Here is a 6,000-nt window from a genome sequence, read left to right on the forward strand (position 1 = left end):
GTACTCCATAACTGCATGCCACATTAACTCTAGAAACCAAAAGACTCCAAACAAATTATTTCCTTAGCTACCAGAATAGCTAATCCACTCCTCATCACTTCCCAAATAATTTTTCCCTTTTTCTGGAAGAATGTGAATATTATCCTATTTTGTGGTATTCAACAACAGATTACATTTGGAAGGTAGGAAAAATAATTCTCCCAGTCTTGTACATACAACTAGTCTCTCTTCAAACAAATATTCCTAGATCATGAACAAAAGTACAACTAGAAACATCATGACAAGAAGGCCAACATCCATTTGAGGTTTTACCATTGACTTGCATAATTATGAAAAAAAATCACTAACCCGTCCTTTCCCTCTCCAATTTCTGCTAATTTTAGACACGGTGATAGTTTCTTTATTGTTATTGAATATTATTTGCTTTTGAAAATAATTTAATATTATAAAATATTCATATCAATCTAGTAATTTATGTCAATCTAGAAAATAGCTTTAAAACTTGGTCCTAAATGGATAATAAGCTCCTCCATTAATCTGTGTGTTCTCTTCCACATCTCATTCTATGTGATGATCATGTCTACAAATTGCTCTGTGTTATCTTGCATTTGCATAGTTATTTGCATCTTGTTTCCTCTGTTGGAAAGTGAGCTCCTTGAAGGTAGAAAAGTTTTTTTCCTTACTTTTTATTGCAGGACTTAGTACAGTGCTTCGCTTTTGCCACGTGCCCAGTCAACATTATTTTCCAGCATTATGTCTTTCTAATAATAACCCTTATAAAACATAACTCATGGTTTTTTTAAATCCCCAAATCCTCTTGTATTCTGAATGTGAAGAAATGAATAAGTGAATTAAAATATTCATTGTCCTCCTTCTGTATGCTATTCATTGTGGATTCAAATTCAACAGTGAGAAAGTTTCTGCTCTCAGGGAGCTCAGATGCTATTGGAAAAGAAAAGAAATATAGGGGAATGTGGTCAGGGAAGTGAGGTGGGGAATAATAGGAATGGTGAGAAGATACATAGAATAGTGGATTTTCACACTCTTTCCAAAACCAAGGTCATGTGGAATTGAAGATTAATACAGTTTGAAACAAAATTACACATATAGAAATAAACAAACTAATTATAAAGAAAATAAACATAAGTTGGGTGATGTGTCAGAAAAGTAACAAATAATGATTCCATAAACATAGTTTGTGGCCAGTTTACAAAGACTTTTAAAAGTTAAACTAGCAAACTTAGATTCTAGAATCGATAGGGAGCTTCTGAAGACTAGCAGTGGTGGATAGATTAGAATGAGGAGAAACTTGAGGCAGGGAGTCAAATTTAAGAGGCTGTTTTGGAGAGCAATCTGGAATTATTCCCAAAGAATCATTAAACGGCCTATATACTTTTCCCTTAGCAATACCACAACTAGGTCTATTTCCAAAGGTGATTAGGGAAAAAGGAAAAGGACACATATTTTCTAAAATATTTATAGCAGCTCTCTTTGTGGTGGCAAAGAACTAGAATGTGTGCGTGTGTGTGTGTGTGTGTGTGTGTGTGTGTGTGTGTGCTTCTGTGTGTATGTAATGATAGCTATCTCTAAGGTAGGGGAGGGAAGAAAAATAAAAAACAATTATAGGATAACTTTATTATATACTTTTAAGTCAATCATGAGCAGCTTTCCTGAGACTGCTGCTGTGAATAACTTTAAGGTTCTGATCCCATAGTATAGTGAACTCTATTCAGCAATAAACTAAAGTAAAACACTCACAACAAATTAACATAACGACATATTACTAAGGTGTCCACATAGTCTTAAATAGAAAATATCATTCAGTAAGTCACAATCTCATGAATCGGAATTGAGTACTGAAGGGAAGTCTCCTTTCATCCTTAAGTAGAGGCTGGCTTCCAATCATCCCTAAGCTAATCATCCTTAAGGAGTACTCATCCTTAGTCAGTCATACTTAAGGGGTAGTGGAAAGTACAAAGACCATGCACCCCTAGGTCACAAGTAAGTGACAATATCATTAGTCAGCACTGAGTACTCACTTTGCTTTCCATTACAATAACTGAAACCAGGGACAAGTACCATTTTGCTTGCCATTACAATAATTTAAAGAATAGCAAATTGTATATAAAAGAATTACAGTTTCAGGGTGGCTAGATGCTGCAGTGAGTAGAGCTCCAGCCCCAGAGTCAGGAGGACCTGAGTTCAGATCTGACCTCTGACACTTAACACACACACACAAAACCTAGCCGTGTAACCTTGGGCAATTTACTTAACCCCAATTGCCCTCCAAAAGGCAAAAAAAAAAAAAAAGAATTATAGTTTTATGTGCAATCATTTATGGAAATGCTTCTTTTGGTCCATAAATTAAAGATAAAATGAATAGAAATTTAATAAACTAAAAGGTTGTTGCTATAATCTAGGTGAGATGTGCTGAAGGTCTGAAATAAAGGGATGATTCCATGAGTACAGGGATCACATGCAAGAGATATTGTGTAGGGAGCAGTGGCAAAACTTGGGAATGGATTGAATATTTGGGGGAAAAAAGTGATGAGACAAGAATGAAATAAAAAAATTTGAATTTGAGAACATGGGAGAATTGCAGTAACCTTACAAGAAATAGGGAGGTTTGAACAAGGCATAAGTTTGGAGGGAAGATATATTATGAGTTGGGTATGATGAGTTTAAAATGTCTTGTACATTCAGTTCAAGATGTCTAAAATTGGTGATGCAGGGCCGAAGATTTAGAGATTTACTGGAGAGATTTAAACTTCATTTGTATATCTATGTGTCAACTTAATAGACATAATTAAAACTTGGTAATTAATGAAGTCCCTGAGAGTATAGAGAGAGAAAAGAAGGGGTACCAGGACAGACTCTTGGGGAACACCCATGGTCAGAGGGTATAATATGGTTGATTGTCGTCTTGAGGAGTCAACATAGAGGGCATAATATGTTTGATGATCTAGAAAAAGACAATAAGGATGGTCATGAAGGTAAATGGTAGAACAGGAGAGAGGAGAATCACGAAAATCTAGAGAAGGAAAACTGTATAGGAGGAAGGGGTTCTCAGCACTTTCAAATCTGGCAGGCAAATTAAATAGCAAGAGAACTGAGAAAAACAAAACAAAACATTAGATTAGATAAGTAGACAGTGCATTTTCAGTTGAGTGAAGCAGTCAGAACCCTCATTGCAAAAAGTAATTTGAAGAAAGCAAGTAGAGCCAGTAAGTATAGACAACTTTTTCTAAAATGTTTGTCTAAGAAAAGGAGGGACGTAGTAAGATCCAGTCAAAGGGTATTTTTTTCTTGTTTTGATGGAGATGAGGTGTTTTTTTTTTAAGGCATAGGGAAAGAAGATAGAGAGAGGGTGAGGATAAAAGAGAAGATATGTTACATAGGAGGTGATCTCTTCAAAGCAGGAGAGGGCGAGTTTGAGTAGAAATACAAAGTAGTTAGCCTTGGCAAAGTGAAGGGCCACTTCATCATCAGAGACTGGGAGAAGGGAAATTAAGCAGGAAGATGATATGAAGAGGCTTTGCAGGGAAGTGAGAGAAGATAGAGTTATCATTGAGTGGATTCAATTCTTTTAGTTAAGTAAGATGTGACTGGAGAGGGTCATAGGAGGTTTGAGGAGAAAAGAGGTTATAATAATTTCTCTAGCAAGTGAGACAGTCAGGAATGAAAAACAAAGGGATAACTTATTGTTCTGATGTCTAAGTTGAAAGTGAATTACATGAATTTCTAGTGTAATCAATACTACTTTGTGAATTCTTCCAGTTCTATTCAATAACACATGAACAGGAGCAGAGAAGGTGGATGGTAGAACCAATCTCAGGCTGAGATGGCATAAAAAATGAGGATCAACAGGGCCAAGGAGAAAGTGATCAAGGATAAGCAGATATTTTGTGCACGCCTTTTATATGTATATAACAATATGTGGGAGGTGAAGCAAACACGGAAGAGTAAAGGCAGGGACTCACCTGAGGTCTCCCCCTATCCCTTCAAATACCTTTAAAAGTTACTCTAAACAAATTCTACAGCAGCAGAACCCACAAAAAGAGTGAAATAAATTTCCAGTCCAAGACATCTTGGAAGGTCAGCAGGAATGGTCTGTCACACTTGGGTGAGAGGGGATCACACACAGTCCAGCTCAGACTGGTCCAGAATGGCCCCATCCCCATCAAACCAGGAGCAGCACTGGGAAGTGAATGAAGCAGCAGTAGCAGGAGCAATGGCTGCTTCTGGAGTTTTCAGTTCACAAGTAGTAAGGAGTTTGAACAACTGGTTAGAAGGAAATAAGAGGGATCTTTTTGCAAGCATTGGAGTAGGTCTCTGTTGCTTTGCCCATACTCAGATCTGAGTCCATATCCTGGGTGGCAGTACCAGAGTGAGGAGGAGCTCTAAAATTGTAGAGCTTGTGGCCACAGTAAAAGAAGGACCTTTCTCACAGTTCTAGGGCAAAAAAAGAGCTTGTGGTCATTCACAGACAGAACACACACCAGGAGACTTGGAAACATTTCTCTCAGTGCTTTTTAAATTGTGGGTCACCACCCCATAGGGAGTGGTGACCCACAGTTTAAAAAATGCTGAAGGGGTTGTGTAGCACCAATACAATTTTCACAGTGCCGACGGTAACTATAAATATACTGGCATAGTTCTCAATCACAAAATATAACAGATTCTCTCTATATAAGACAGAAGCAAAACATTTATTCAGATACCAGAAAACCAAATCCCAACACCAGGAAGCCAAATCTATCAGAGTAGCAAAGAAGATAATATACAATAATACCATAAAGAGTCACACCATCCTTTGGCTTTCCCATAAACCAACACTCACAAGCCTAGCTGCCTATTTGCCTGCCATCCTCTCTCTCCCACCATCTACATTTGGCCTATTGGGGGTAGGGAAAAATCTTTAAATCAGGGAAGGTCTTCAAATTCCCTTAGGCTTATTAAGGGGCAGGGAAGATCTCCAAATTATCATTACCATTACAGGTTTCAAGTTGAATAGGTTTTTTGATCATACCACCTTGAAAGAAATGAAAACTTAAATGTGCCTAAAAGTATCTCTGAAAACAACTGCACAGAACACTTGAAGCTTTGGACAGGGCACTCTTGACCCTGGAAACAGAACCCTACTTTAACAGTGTAATGGAAATACAAATTTAAAAAAAATCTTCCCCGCCCCTAGGCTAAAGTGCACCTGGATCCTGGGGTGGGAGGCTTGTTTTTCAGGAGATACTTCTTGATTGGCCAATGAGTCAATAAAGTTGTTACATTCTCTGAGCCATGAGAAGGCTATATAAACCCTAATGTGTAGCTTTGTTTTGGGGTTCACTTTGAGAAGTGTTCTGTGATTTGATCAGATGAAACTTTGGGAAGCCTTTGAGAGTCCCTTGGCTTTGAAAAACCCAAATGTTGAAACCCAGATGTTCATTTGGTATGGATGTAATGGTTGGACAGTTTGGAAACTGTCTACTTGATCTATTTCTTTGTCTTGATAATTCTGTCTGTATACTCTGAAGTTTGGGGTGCTGACATTTTTCCCCTGAACTAGGTAAATGATATATATGTTTGACTGATCAGAGTAAGCTTGTTAACCCATTTTAAGTTGCTTTCCTTTAACAAAGCAGATCTAAGCACCTGTATTGGCAGCCACCCTGGGGATGCTGGGGTGCTTGCCGCTACAAAAAGACAGTTAAAAGTCAAGTAATAGGCTAGGAAAATTAGTGACAATGGAAAAACAAAACAAAACAAACAAAAAAGAACCTCTGCCTATAGAAAGTTATTATTGTGAAGAGGAAGATCAAAATGCACTGAGAAGACAACAAAGTCAAAGCTCCTGTATCCAAAGCCTCCAAGAAAAATATGAATAGATTGTAGTTCATGGAAAAGCTCAAAAAGGATTTTGAAAATCAAGTAAAAGAAGTAGAGGAAAAATTGGGAAGAGAAATGAGAGTGATGCAAGAAAATAATGATAAAAGTGTCAACAACTGG

This window comes from Petaurus breviceps, unplaced genomic scaffold (assembly GCF_028583685.1).
Source record: "Petaurus breviceps papuanus isolate PSGF00001 unplaced genomic scaffold, PetGlider_PUasm1.0 38, whole genome shotgun sequence".
In the NCBI taxonomy this organism is placed as follows: Eukaryota; Metazoa; Chordata; class Mammalia; order Diprotodontia; family Petauridae; genus Petaurus; species Petaurus breviceps.